Raw genomic sequence first — 12,777 nt, 5'->3', positions numbered from 1 at the left:
AGGTAATATAAAGCCTAATTATGACCTTCACTAGTCTTTCAGGGGAATCCCTGAAAGACAATGAAAATAACTCATTAACACCATGGTAATCAAGAGCAGAATTTGATCCACAAAGAATAAACTGTCTATCTGAGGTGCAGTCATACTGAGCAGTTAAAAATAGTTTCAAAATATAAGTCATGTACTGGTAACTGAAATGATGTTTTGAATTGTTGTCCTCAGTATCAGTCAGTATATGTACTTAAAAATTATATACTTTTAACCTTTTCCCCATATGTAAGCTGTGACTAGGTCAATGCATGCCATTAAGGAAGGACAGATGGTGTAGCTCTCCAGGGCTGAGTATATCCTTTATTTAATTCTCCTAAAACCTGAAAGATTGCATTCTTAGACAGTAATGAGAAGTGAAGGTCCAACATTTAGTCATTTGGAATAGGTACTATTTCTTGGTTTATAGCATAACACAGTTTTCATTCAGGCCTGGAGCAGTTGGATATTGTCAGCGCACAAAAATACTGAATTAATATTCATTTAGCACTCAAATTTACTAGCTCAGGCTTAGACATGTTATATTCAACCACAAATTAAAATACCTGCCTCTATTTAATACTAAAATTGCATTGCAAATAAGCTACACAATAACTCATAGACGATTTTTTTTTTTTTTTATTCACAGGTTTGCTAACAGGTATGTACATATGTTTTTTAAATTGTGCGCTATCACCTATTGGCCTTTCTTCTTATGCACCAGAAATTGTTTTACAATCCCTGAATTTTCAGCTAGTGGTGGTTGAATGAAAGTGGATCACCTGGACAATCATACAGCTGCTTCTATTTTGGGAGTTTGAGTCCTTTAAAGATATATGAAAACACTTTCCGTCCAAAATTAAAAATCATGGCAGGTTTGTATAGTGAAAACTGATTAGCTGTGGATTATCACCCACTCTTGCAATTAAAGATACTTTATTATAATGACTTGCCCTGTTGCATGAATTGCTTAAAAACAATGTGAGGGGTTATTTTATATTGCAACTGTTAGTGTGTTGTTCTTGACCATTAAATTTTGTATTGTTGTTCTCAAAAAATTACTTTCTTAAAAGAGAGAAGCATGTGTCGAATTATCCAATGTATCATAAGAGAGTCATTATCATTCCTCATTGTTTTAACTCCTGTCTAAACTTACATGCCCAAATACACTTCTTCAGAATTTATTGTACCATATTAGGAAATTTGCTCCCATTAAACTTATAAAATACCAATTCAGCACATCATTTAAGTACATACTTAAATGCATCCCTCTTCAGGGAAGCTAAATCCCTAAAGCACATGCTTCAGTTCACTTCTGGAAATGAATTGGCAGCTGGAACAGAGTCTAAGGATTTAAGCCAAACCAAGCTGAAGTCAATAGAACAAATGTCATTGATTTCAATTGTCTTTGTGTTAGGTCCCAAATACATTTTACTTGTGTGATTATATGAGCCCTGTTTCTAATAATAGGCAGCTTCTTGTAATCATGAAGTTCGTGAGAATTGAGTGCATTTATCTTCTCAAAAGAACTTGGCTGGAACAACATACTGTAATAACATTTCAGCCAGGAGTTTTAGGGTTGTTTTTGTCAGATAAACTCTGGGGTTTACACACTATTCCATAAGCCCTCAGCCTCTAGCATAGCTCCAGTTAAACTGTTAATACTGCTAAACTTGGATGTGTACAGGTTTACATGTGCAGAAAGTTTGAACAAAAACCCCAAATCCATGAAAATATTTTCTGAAAAAGCAAGATTTTCTTTATCTGAATAAAGTTCACAGTGGGAAAACTTACAGAAGGGAAATTTCTAGGAAGTTACTTCTCAGGAATCATCATATCCCACTAAGGCAGCCCCAGAACTAAAAAAGCTTTGAGACAGGAAGAGAGGTGTCATCTGCAGCTCTTCCTGTCCTGCCTCTTCTCTAGCTATTAATGGTGTTTCACAAAACCAGTCTGTTTTGGAAACTGGACACAGGGCTGGGTGTGGACCTTTGGTGGCATACACAGTAGCTGTTCTTATGTTCCCAAATCACACCAATAATTAACGTCTTTACAGCTTTTCCTGTTAAATTACTGCCATGTTTTTAAATACAAAGTTGTAACAACACTGTCTTCTCAATAATTAAATTAAAAACTGTCAGAAGACCTTATAAAATTTTCCTTTGAGACAAGTTAAGACTCAGATAAAATAATAGTCTCTTTGATATCTTAATATAGAGCAGATGAGTTTTGACAAAGCTGGATTTCAAACAGAGCAGCAGTATCTGATGTTTTATACTAAGTTGAACTTAGAGGTTAAGAAAAGCAATGGAAAGGATCATCTTGACCCTTTACCTCCAGTGGTAATAGCTGACACTGAAAGATTATTTTGAAAGCCTTTTTGTTTTATTTTAACTGTTCTTAGAATGGATTCTGAGCTTGAGAGATTTGATTTTCCAAATGTAATGATTTCTTTAACACTGCCTCAGGTGGTATAGCTTATAGGAGAGGCTGTGAAAGCCTACATGAAAGTGGCTTCCCTGTGAAATTGTGCCTTTTCCTCAAATCTAAACACTGATAAAGTGCTGATTCTGACAAATTTTTATCAGCAAAAATTCAAAGCACTTAGACCTACACTGTTAATTTCAACCTTAGTGCTTTAATTTTGAATGCAGACAGTATTTCATATAATTTTTGCTTTATAGAACATGATCTATTTCATTAAAATTGTATTTATATTCCTAAGTGTTCTCTTTTTTTTCTGTTCAGAAATTCTGAACTTTTCCTCAGCTTGGTCTCATAGCAAATTTCAACATGTCAGAATTTCTAAGGGAAGGAGTGCTATTTTATGATCTGTCTTAATGGTCTTTTTTTTTTTCTCAACAGATTACTTACGAAACAACCCATTATACATGAAGTAAAACTCCATGCCATTTTACTGTAGTTGGCAGCATTGTGAGAGGTGTTTTCCTCTCAGTAGAGTTACACCCTTAACAACATGAACTCCTTTGATTCTCAGAATCACAGAATATTCTGAATTGGAAGGGACCCACAAGAATCATCAAGTGCAACTCCTGGCCCCACACACAACAGCCCCCCAAAATTCCATCATGTACCTGAGAGCATTGTCCAAACACTCCTTGAACTCTGTCAGGCTCAGTGCTGTAACCACTTCCCTGGGGAGTCTGTTCCACTGCCCAGCCATCCTCTGGGTGAAGAACCTTTTCCTGATATCCAACCTAATCCTCCCCTGACACAGCTTCAGGCCATTCCTTTGGGTCCTGTCACTGGTCACCACAGAGAAGAGATCAGTGCCTGCCCTCCTCTTCCCCTCGTGAGGAAATTGTAACTGCAGTGAGGTCTCCCCTCAGTCTCCTCTGCTCCAGGCTGAGCAGACCAAGTGACCTCAGCTGCTCCTCATATGGCCCCTCAAGTCTCTTCAACATCTCCGTTGCCCTCCTTTGGACGCTCTCTTAATAACTTTATGTCTTTCTTTTATTGTGGTGCCCAAAACTGCCCCCCAGGACATGCATGTCCCTCCTGACTGCCAGGGCACTGCTGACTCAACTGTTCACAGACTAGGACCCCCCAGTCCCTTTCTGCAGCACAGCTGTCCAGCATCTCATTCCCCAGTCTATGCACACATCCAGGGTTGCCCCATCCCAGGTGCAGAATCCAGCACTTTCCCTTGTTGGAACTTCACATGGTTGGTGATTGACCAGCCGTCTAATTTGTTGAGGTTTCTCTGCCTTTGAGGGAGTTATGTTCATACATTAAATACAGAAGGGTAGAACCTGTTCGTCTAGTGTTTAATGAGCCAAATATTTAATCCAGAAATTCCTCCTTCAACTCCAATGTTATAAATAGGAATGTCTGTAGACATTTGTCAAAAGTACATAAAATCAATGAAAATAATATTGAAATTATGATATTATTAAAATTAATATATTTTATTTCCATTATTATACTGTTCTTATGTCAATGGATTTTACTTTTGTTTTTCTGATTTTCCTCCACATTCCACTGGGGGAAAGGGTGAGTGAGCAGCTGTGCAGTGCTGAGTTGCCAGTTTGGGTTAAAACATTACAAAATTGCATAGCATGACTCTACATACCTCTTCTCTTTGAAATTTAGTAGAAGGGGGTGCTGATGTGTTTTCTGTGAAGACATGGAGTAAGGTAATTTAGTTAGGAAAACTATCCTGCACCTTGTTCTGTAAGGGCACTCTCTGAAAACAACTACAAATGAACAAATTAGCTCACTTTAGTTCAAACTAGATCACTTGAGTTTGAATGTATAAAACAAGTCTTTGACTTGCATCCACCCATTGCTTTGTTAAACCAAATAATCCATGTTAGATTAAGAATGTTTTAAGAGAGTGTGTTTTGGTTTTAGTGGGAAAACTTGTGGGAATTAAGATTACTTTCTAAATTGTTTATTCCTGCAAATATATATTTTGCAATTAGCCATGCCTGGTTAATTGAATCATTCTAGTTTAAGTTTTCTTGTTTTATTTTTATGAATAGTTTTGTTTTTCTTTGAAGAAAAGTCTCTGAAAAGGAACACAATGCAAGTTATGCATTGGTAATGCTCTAATTACTGGATGTGCTATAAAGCTGCACTGTAAAAACACAGAAGTCTAACAGATCTAGTTGACAAGTTACTACAGACAGAGGTAGAAAAAGTCATGCAAATCAGACAAGATACTGAAATTTTGATTTTTTTTAGTTTTCCCACACACACCTCTTGAGTGTTTTCTCTGTTCTTCACCATTTATCTGTTGACTAGTGAGTTTATCTATTGTGCTTATCTTAGCTTGAACATGGTGATTAAAAAAGCTTATGTTTGAATTTGAGAGGTGTATACTGATCTCCAGGATGTGGATTTATTTTATCTGCTTTTAGCCAACCAAATTTTAATATGTGTACTTGTCCAAGTTGTCTATCAATAATTATTGGACGATACAGAAATTCCAAAAGGTGGCTTTTTAAGATGTTCTCTGAACTCATGAGGACTATGAAAGTGATAATTTCAGTTGTTAATATATTTATGTACAGGGAGTCATACATACTAATAATTCAGTGTATCAATGGATCTTTAATTTACAGTTAAAGTGAACATTTCCCATTTTCCTTAAACTTGTAGCAATTACAGAGATGCTAAAATGATTGTGACTTCAGTCAGAGCATTGCAAGTCCATAAGCCTACTTTTGGATTCTAAAACCATGCATCCACTTAGGAGAATTTTATTGCCATTCACTCAAGAAGAAATTGCCTTATAAGCACAATTGCTCTCTGTAACTCTGGATTCAGCCTTTGGCCTTGACAAAAATTGTTGTGAGGAATGTTTATTAACCATGATAATTATTTTCTAGCATGGAAAGAAGAAAAATAGTGTCTTAAATATTTTCTTGCTACAGTTTGTGGAAACATACATACTCAGGACTTCACTGAGTTTTTCAGAGTTTTTAAAATTTCTCTGGGGAAAAGAGACTATTCATACCACATATCATTTACATAATGGCAATAAACTACCAATTTTTAGTGCAGAAAAAACAAAAGTGTTTACAAATCTAATTTCCATAATATATGCAGATATAGTACTTCTGCCCAGTTAGACTAGTTTGGCAAAATACTTACATTTGAGCAGCAATATCTGAAGTCAACAATTGCCAACACTTAAAAAGAGAGCTTGTGCATTTGCAACATTAATTATCACTATTTAGATCTTCCTTTTTTGCCAATGTTCATTGTTAGGTTAGATGATACTTTTTTCTTAGGGTGTTTATCAGAGATAATGATATTTTAAATAAAAACAGACCAATAAGCTGTGAGATAATTATTATCCAATTTTAACTGAAGTAGAAAAAAACAATTTTCTTGAATTATAGTGTAAACGATTACTGCCATCAGTTTATAATAAAGCTGGACCTAAAGGGAAAGTTCCTCTCTTTCTCCCTCTTTGTGAGTTTCTGGTACAACAGGTAAAAAAGCCTGAAGAAGAATCAGCAGTGGGACTGGATAGATGCACAAGGAGCTGACAAGCATTCCTTTAAGAGATGGAGTTTAACATTTTTGAAGAAAAAAGAGAGAAATATCCACAGGGGAGCTTTACTGCCTAATTGCTTTGATATTGGTGTCTGTCTCATGCATTATAAATATATTAATAAGTCTGGTGAAAAGTTTCAGCTTTTAATAGCTGTTAAGCAAAAAAAAAAATCCTTCCTTTTTTTTTTCATTCAAGAATCAGAAGAAGAAAACTGGAATTCTAAATGGTCATCAGCTTTTCAGGACAGAGAGGATGATTTCTAGCATATGGGACATTTTGTAAGACAATGCCATATTTTAAAGTGCATCTACACCTATGTCAGTGCGTAAGGCCTGCTGTGCATGCTTTTGCTCCTCTGGCAATAAAATGTCTTCATTTCTCTTTTATGAAGTTACATATGAGGTAAAATGTAATCAGTTAATTCAGAAAGTTATGTATTGTATTGGAAAACTTCATAATGGGATAACATTATTAAATTATATGATCATTATTTGGAAATGCAGTTGAAATTGAATATTTTTCAAAGAAAAATTTGGAGTTAATAGTTTTGATAATGATTTCATGTAAAAATATCACCAAGATTCCTAATACCCTCTCCCTATTAATCCATGTGGAAAACATTTTTTCTGGCAGAAAAGTAGAAAAAAAGTACTACCTAGCACTCTTCTTCCTTTGTTCCCTTCTGTGCCTCATTGCTTGTTTAAAAATCACATCAGACAAATCACGTGGCAGTTTCACTTCAGTGCTGCAGAAAGCTGCTACTGTGGGTTTAACTATCAAGTACCACTTGTAAGTGTGTTCCAAATCTAATGATATGATGGCTTAATAATTTTAAAATAAACCTCAGAAATTGGTTTTATGTTAGGTACATGTCTGATGGTTTAATTTAAAGCTTCTTGCATCATATTTATGATTAAAATTGTCTTTCTCCTAACAAGATCATGCTGTAAGTTGAATATCTCTGGTACAACTAGCAGATCATCCTGCCTACGATAATTCTTTTGCTGATCCTCTCCACCAACTTTACGTGGGGGTTTGTGTGGAGATTTATTGAGAGGTGATATCAGTATGTCTCTCTTCATACTGCTTCAGTATCTGTTTCCCTTCTGTACCATAAATTCCACTTAAATGTAATTCAACAGGTCCATCACGTCTCATAAATCACTGCCCGTCTTACGGATCTTTAAGAAAGGACCGGAAAATGGGTTTTAGAATTTGGATCTCTTGGCCGTATATTGATTAGTAATTTTCTCCTTCCATGGTTATTCTTCCTCTGCAACATTTAGACATTCAGACATCAGCTGTAGACTAGTAAATATCTAACATCAAAGCTAAAATGTCACTTTGAGATTTCAGACATTTTCCAAGACCAAAAACAAACTTCAAAAGGATAAGAAAGCTGATTCCAGCTGCTAATTCTGAAAATCTGCCTTTGAAAGTAGTATTGGTACGGGAAAAATGACATGGATTTATTTTTAAGAATTTGGACAGTGTCAGCAGCCATAGCAGCAGAATTTCTTGAATTGATGAGACAATAATTTAGATGCATCCTGGTGCCTTGAAGTGGCTACCTGAAAACAGAGGCTAGACAAGAATAAGAGAATAAAAGTAGGTATTCATTTGAAGGGCCTTCAAAGGTACACCCTGGGCAGTCAAAAGCCTCCACCCCAGATGCATGCTGGGTCATGGCTTCTTCACACTTTTATAAGTTTGTCCCATTTGCATATCAGGGTTAATTCTCCAATTATAATTTCAGTTAATGATGTAATCACCCCAAGTTTGCCCCTCCTCTCAAAGGCTTTTAGTTTACATATTTTGGGGCCTGGGACAATGAGGTGTCCTTGAAGTGCAAACCTAGAGAGGCTTTGTTATATCTAACCAGCATGAGAGAACAGTAGCTAATAGGCCACACGAAACTTCAGAGTTACACACTAGGCAGTACAGGATTTGAACAATATAAAAGTTAAAACCTAAGGCATCAATCTAGTATTGATCTGTCTTTTTTTCTACATTGGTGCCTGATATGCAAATGAGCCAAACTTATAAAAGTGTGAAGAACCTGTGACCCAGCATCCATCTTCGATGGAGGCCCTTGTAGGCTTTACATTCCCAGGGTGTACCTTTGAAGGCCTTTCAAATAAATGCCTACTTTTATTCTCTTCATCTTGTCTAGCCTCTTTTCAGGTAGCCACTTCAAGGCATCAACATGATGTTTTGTGAAAGTTATGGTACTAACCCAGTCTCTCTACTCAGATGTTACATTTTGCAGACTATGTGGTAGAAGCATCGAGGATTTACGACACTATGATGGTAGATAAGTAAGAGTATTGTTATTCAGTGACTGCTGTTCTTCAGAAAACCTGCTGCACTAGAGGTATTTTTGATAACATGATTAAAGTATCCTGAGAGACCTTCTATTTTGAATGTGTAATTATATGAAAGAAATAATATTTTGCATTTTTATATTGGTTCTAGAAAAGATTTTTGCTTCTGTAATGATGCTCAAATCAGCAGTATCCTCTTACTACTTCACAGCTTATAATAGAAACAAACACTACAATTTAAAACCGTTGTCTTAGGTTACAGTGTAAAATGTAACCAAAAGTATGTATTCTATTACCATCTATATAAGTTGTTTAGATAAAGGGGCAGTGTTCTTCATCTTCTCCATGAGTCAGCCCTGATAACTCCCTCTGGAGTGCTATCTCGCCTAATGTGCCATCAAGGTCTCCCAGCATGATTCATTGTGAGATGCTCCACCCAGGGGGAGGAACCAAACATTCCTACCTGTATATAATCTGAGGCTTGGAAGACCATGGGCAGCACTACCCATTGGATTCCTAGAGTACAAGAGCTCCATAACTACCACTGGACCTTGAGAGAAGGACCAGACCTTTCTACAGGATCACCGCTTCGACAGAACCACATCCATCACAACAGGACTGTAGCCACCATTTAACTGGACTTTTACCACCACCCTGACTGACAGGGTGTCAGGTTGATATTCTGACTCTGTCAGTTTAAGCCAGGGTTTCTGTACTATTGCCTTTATTTTAATTTTCCTATTAAATTGTAGTTCTGACTTGGAATCTCCCACTGGTTTGCTTTCAAACTAGTACACCTGTTTATTCTGTAATCAATCACATATTTTTGCCTTGAGGCATTTATTTGAGAAAGAGTTTAATTTAATAAGATGCTTGCAGTACTCCCTTAGACCTTTGATTCATTAAAGAAATCAAGAAGGACTTTTCATGGGTAGAACAATACCATTCTAAAATTGCACTCTCACTATTATAGATAAGTAATTTACTGAGCAATATATGAGATGCAGTACCATCATTGCATGTCTTTCAAAGTCCCTTTATATTATCTTAGCATGCCAGCACTAATTTTGGCAGACCTCAAGTGTATACCTTTGTGTTTCAGGAATTCCATGAGGAAAGGAAAATGCATACATCGCTCTTAAATATAAATCAAATGATGGTTTTCACCAGACTGCCATGACTTCTCAAATACAATAAACATTAGCTTAGGTTTAAACAAACCACTGCATACATTGGCCAAAGAGAAATTATGCAAATTTAACAATTAAAATCTGTTTTATTATGGGTACAGCATCATCCCAATTTCCATTTCTGATCCTACAGGATTTCAGATAAAAGAAAACATTGGATTTTGGACTACTTTATCTGCCAGAACATTTTTCTTCATCAGATAACTTAACAAAGGGCAGAATGATAACTTTTGAATTTGACAACTGATTTTGAAGCTTCAGTTGTATATAGATAAGTTGTCATAGGCAAACATGTACATCAGTTAATTGGGAGTTTCATAAATATGTGTTATCTAGAAAATAGATCAAACTTAATCCCACAATTCTGTCTTCAGTGGTGATTCCCCCACTGTATAAGATGGTACTTGACAACATTTAATGAGAAATTTTGTGTGAGAAATGTGGGTGGGTTGGTTAGATGAGGTTCTTTTTTCTGCTAGAGGTAGAATAGCTCAGCATATAGTGACAAATAGCCAAAATTTGTAAGGGTTACTTTATTATAGTAGGTTAAATATATGTAGACTATGATGGAAAATGGCATTAGCTGAACTCCAATAATTTCATAAAAAACATATCAAGGACAAATTTTCATCTGTAAGAAAGAATGATGTGGTAAAGACTGGAAAGGGAAGGATGTGTGTAGGATTTTCTCTTACGCTTTTTTACGCTGTGCTGTTGGTCTAAGAATTTCTAACCTGAGTATATAATGTCAGTCTCCTTAACAAAAATGACTGGTGAGCTTAAGTCAGCACACTCATCCATAGTTTCATGCTCTACCAGGTAGTAATGTTTTTCTCGATCAATGACATTTACACAATCAGTTGCTTACTGGAGTAATGCAAACAATAGTGAGCTCAACTGAGAATAAGAAAGGTATTCCTGCTTATGTTGTGTTAATGAGCAAATATAATAAAACAAGATGGGGAAAGAATTTTCCATTTGATTTCATGGTGATTTACCGTTAAGAAGCCTTTCATTCCACGCGATTTCTTCCCCTCCATTCTTGTGACTGGAAGACATTTTTCTGTAGAGGGACTCCTTGTGGAACAGGGTCATATGATACCCCAGGAAAGATTGGACAACCCAGGGTTGCTGAGGAAAAACCCCTGAACTGGCCCCTGGCTACAGTCAAGCCTGGATAACACCTGGCTGCAGACAGCCTTGAAAGTCCTTGGCAGAGTTATACACTGGTCCACTCCCCCACGGATTCGGGGCTGTCTAGAGGGACTAGGGCGTGAATCTTTGCAAAGTAGATATAAGCTTGTATAGGTAAACGATAAAGGGGAGAAACATGCTCAAATCGTATCGGTGTCTGTGTCATTTATCTGGCCAGCTCTCCACACTCGGGACCACTCCCCTGCAAAATTTTTCCATTAAAATTGGTGCTGTTCAGAAATTGGGTTATTTTGGGAAAAATTTTCATAAAATAAGAAAATCACATTAAATAAGGTTTAAACAAAATATTCAGCCTTTTTTCTCTAAGTGGATTGTTTTTAAAAGCTGCCTTATGCTGTCATAGAAAATCAAAAGTAAAAAAAAAAAGAATGAGGGTTTTTTTCAAAACATATATATATATATTTAGTTTTAGTCTTACCTAATTATTTTGTCATTGTCATTGGACTAAAAGGGAAGTTTGTATGTGGATTCTAAATCTTAATGTTTAAACAAATCAGTGAATCAATCATAACAAATGCGTTTTCATCATTCTTATGAAATTGGTTTCTTACTTTGAGATGCTGAGTACTATTTACTGCCATTTGAGAAGAATTAAGATGCCATCTTTCAACAGAAGTTCTGTTGTGTCAAATGTTGCTTCCTCATCTAAGAGTCAATCTCCTCTTCAGCAGTGAGTCTCTTGTGGTGTTGATTTTGATTAAGTTAAACGCTCTTGAAAGGAGGCTTTAGGAAACTATTATGCTACAGATTAATCTATTTTTTGCTAATGGGCATCTGTCAGACTATTATTTCTGGTAGCAAGAGATTACCTCTAAACTAATTTTTTAGGAGTGTATAAGCAGATTAAAATATTAATTTATGACAGCTTCTGTGAATCAGCTGCAAAGGTTTGATTTGGTGTTCAGTTTACCTGGCTGCATATTTCCATAGTGCTTTATTTCAGAAAAAGACAGTAACACTGGCAAAACCCAGATTTTTAAATTTCTTAACTTTTAGTTACATCAATGACACAGTTGTTTGTATTATATTTATGTGTGCAATAAAATTGTATCGGATGTTTATTCTGGCATGCTGCATAGGCATATGCAAAATGACAATACTACAATTAGAATAATAGGAGTAAAAGATGAATTTTATGGAGGCTGTGGCTGCACAAGGAATGATGGAGAGCACTTATTTGCAGACAGAGTTCTGCCCATGGGGGATTCACTCATCTGGCCTTTACTGAAGGAAAGAAATGTTGGTTTTTTATTTGTAAGATACTGTGCACCACATAACAGAGAACTGAATATGTTCTGACTGCTGAGGGACCCTGCATGTGCCTAAGCCTGGGCATGGGCTAAGTGTTCAGGGTGACACTGACATATGCCCCAACCAGTAGAGGGGAGTAGTCAAGAGACAGGGGTGATTATAAAGAAGACCTAGAAGAAAGAAAAGAAAGCTGGGTATCACAGAATAGTAGAATGGACCTTGAAGATCATCTAGTTCCAGCCACCTGCCATGGGAATGGACACCTTCCACTAGACCATTTGGGTTGCCCCAAGCCCCATCCACTGGCCTTGAACACTTCCAGGGCTTGGGACAGCTTCTCTGGGAAACCTATGGCAGTACCTCACCACCCTCACAGTAAAGAATTGTTTTCTAATATCTGATCCAAACCTACTCTCTGTCAGTTTGAAGCCATTACCTGTTGTCCTGTAATTAGTCTTTCTCCGTCTTGTTGGCTTCCTTCAGGTACTGGAAGGCTGCAATTAGGTCACCCCAAAGCTTTCTTTTTTCCAGGCTCAAAAATTCCAATTTTCTCAGCCTTTCAGCATCAGCTGGGTTTGCTTTATGTATGGAGAAAGATGTTGCTTGACTAATGTCTTGATGTGCTTTTTGAGTATTTCTTCTCAGTATGAAGGGTAGCACATAGTGAAAGTCATCAAGAAAGCAGAGAAACAGTGAAAATATTTTTTCCACAGTGAATCAATGGAAAATCCTTTTTGAAGGC

The 12,777-nt window shown here is 36.5% G+C and overlaps 1 long non-coding RNA gene across 1 annotated transcript in view; it reads left to right on the top strand.

Moving 5' to 3' along the window:
- LOC116438529 overlaps positions 1-3,175 on the top strand; it is a 39,659-nt gene extending 36,484 nt beyond the window's left edge. Inside the window, exons 3-4 of the long non-coding RNA XR_004237795.1 lie at positions 677-688; positions 2,893-3,175. This is a non-coding gene — a long non-coding RNA (uncharacterized LOC116438529). The remainder of the gene's footprint in view (positions 1-676; positions 689-2,892) is intronic.
- The last annotated feature ends 9,602 nt before the right edge of the window (positions 3,176-12,777 follow it).

The sequence above is a fragment of the Corvus moneduloides genome, chromosome 2, assembly GCF_009650955.1.
Source record: "Corvus moneduloides isolate bCorMon1 chromosome 2, bCorMon1.pri, whole genome shotgun sequence".
Taxonomy (NCBI): Eukaryota; Metazoa; Chordata; class Aves; order Passeriformes; family Corvidae; genus Corvus; species Corvus moneduloides.
This window is presented reverse-complemented; position numbering and strand designations above follow the sequence as displayed.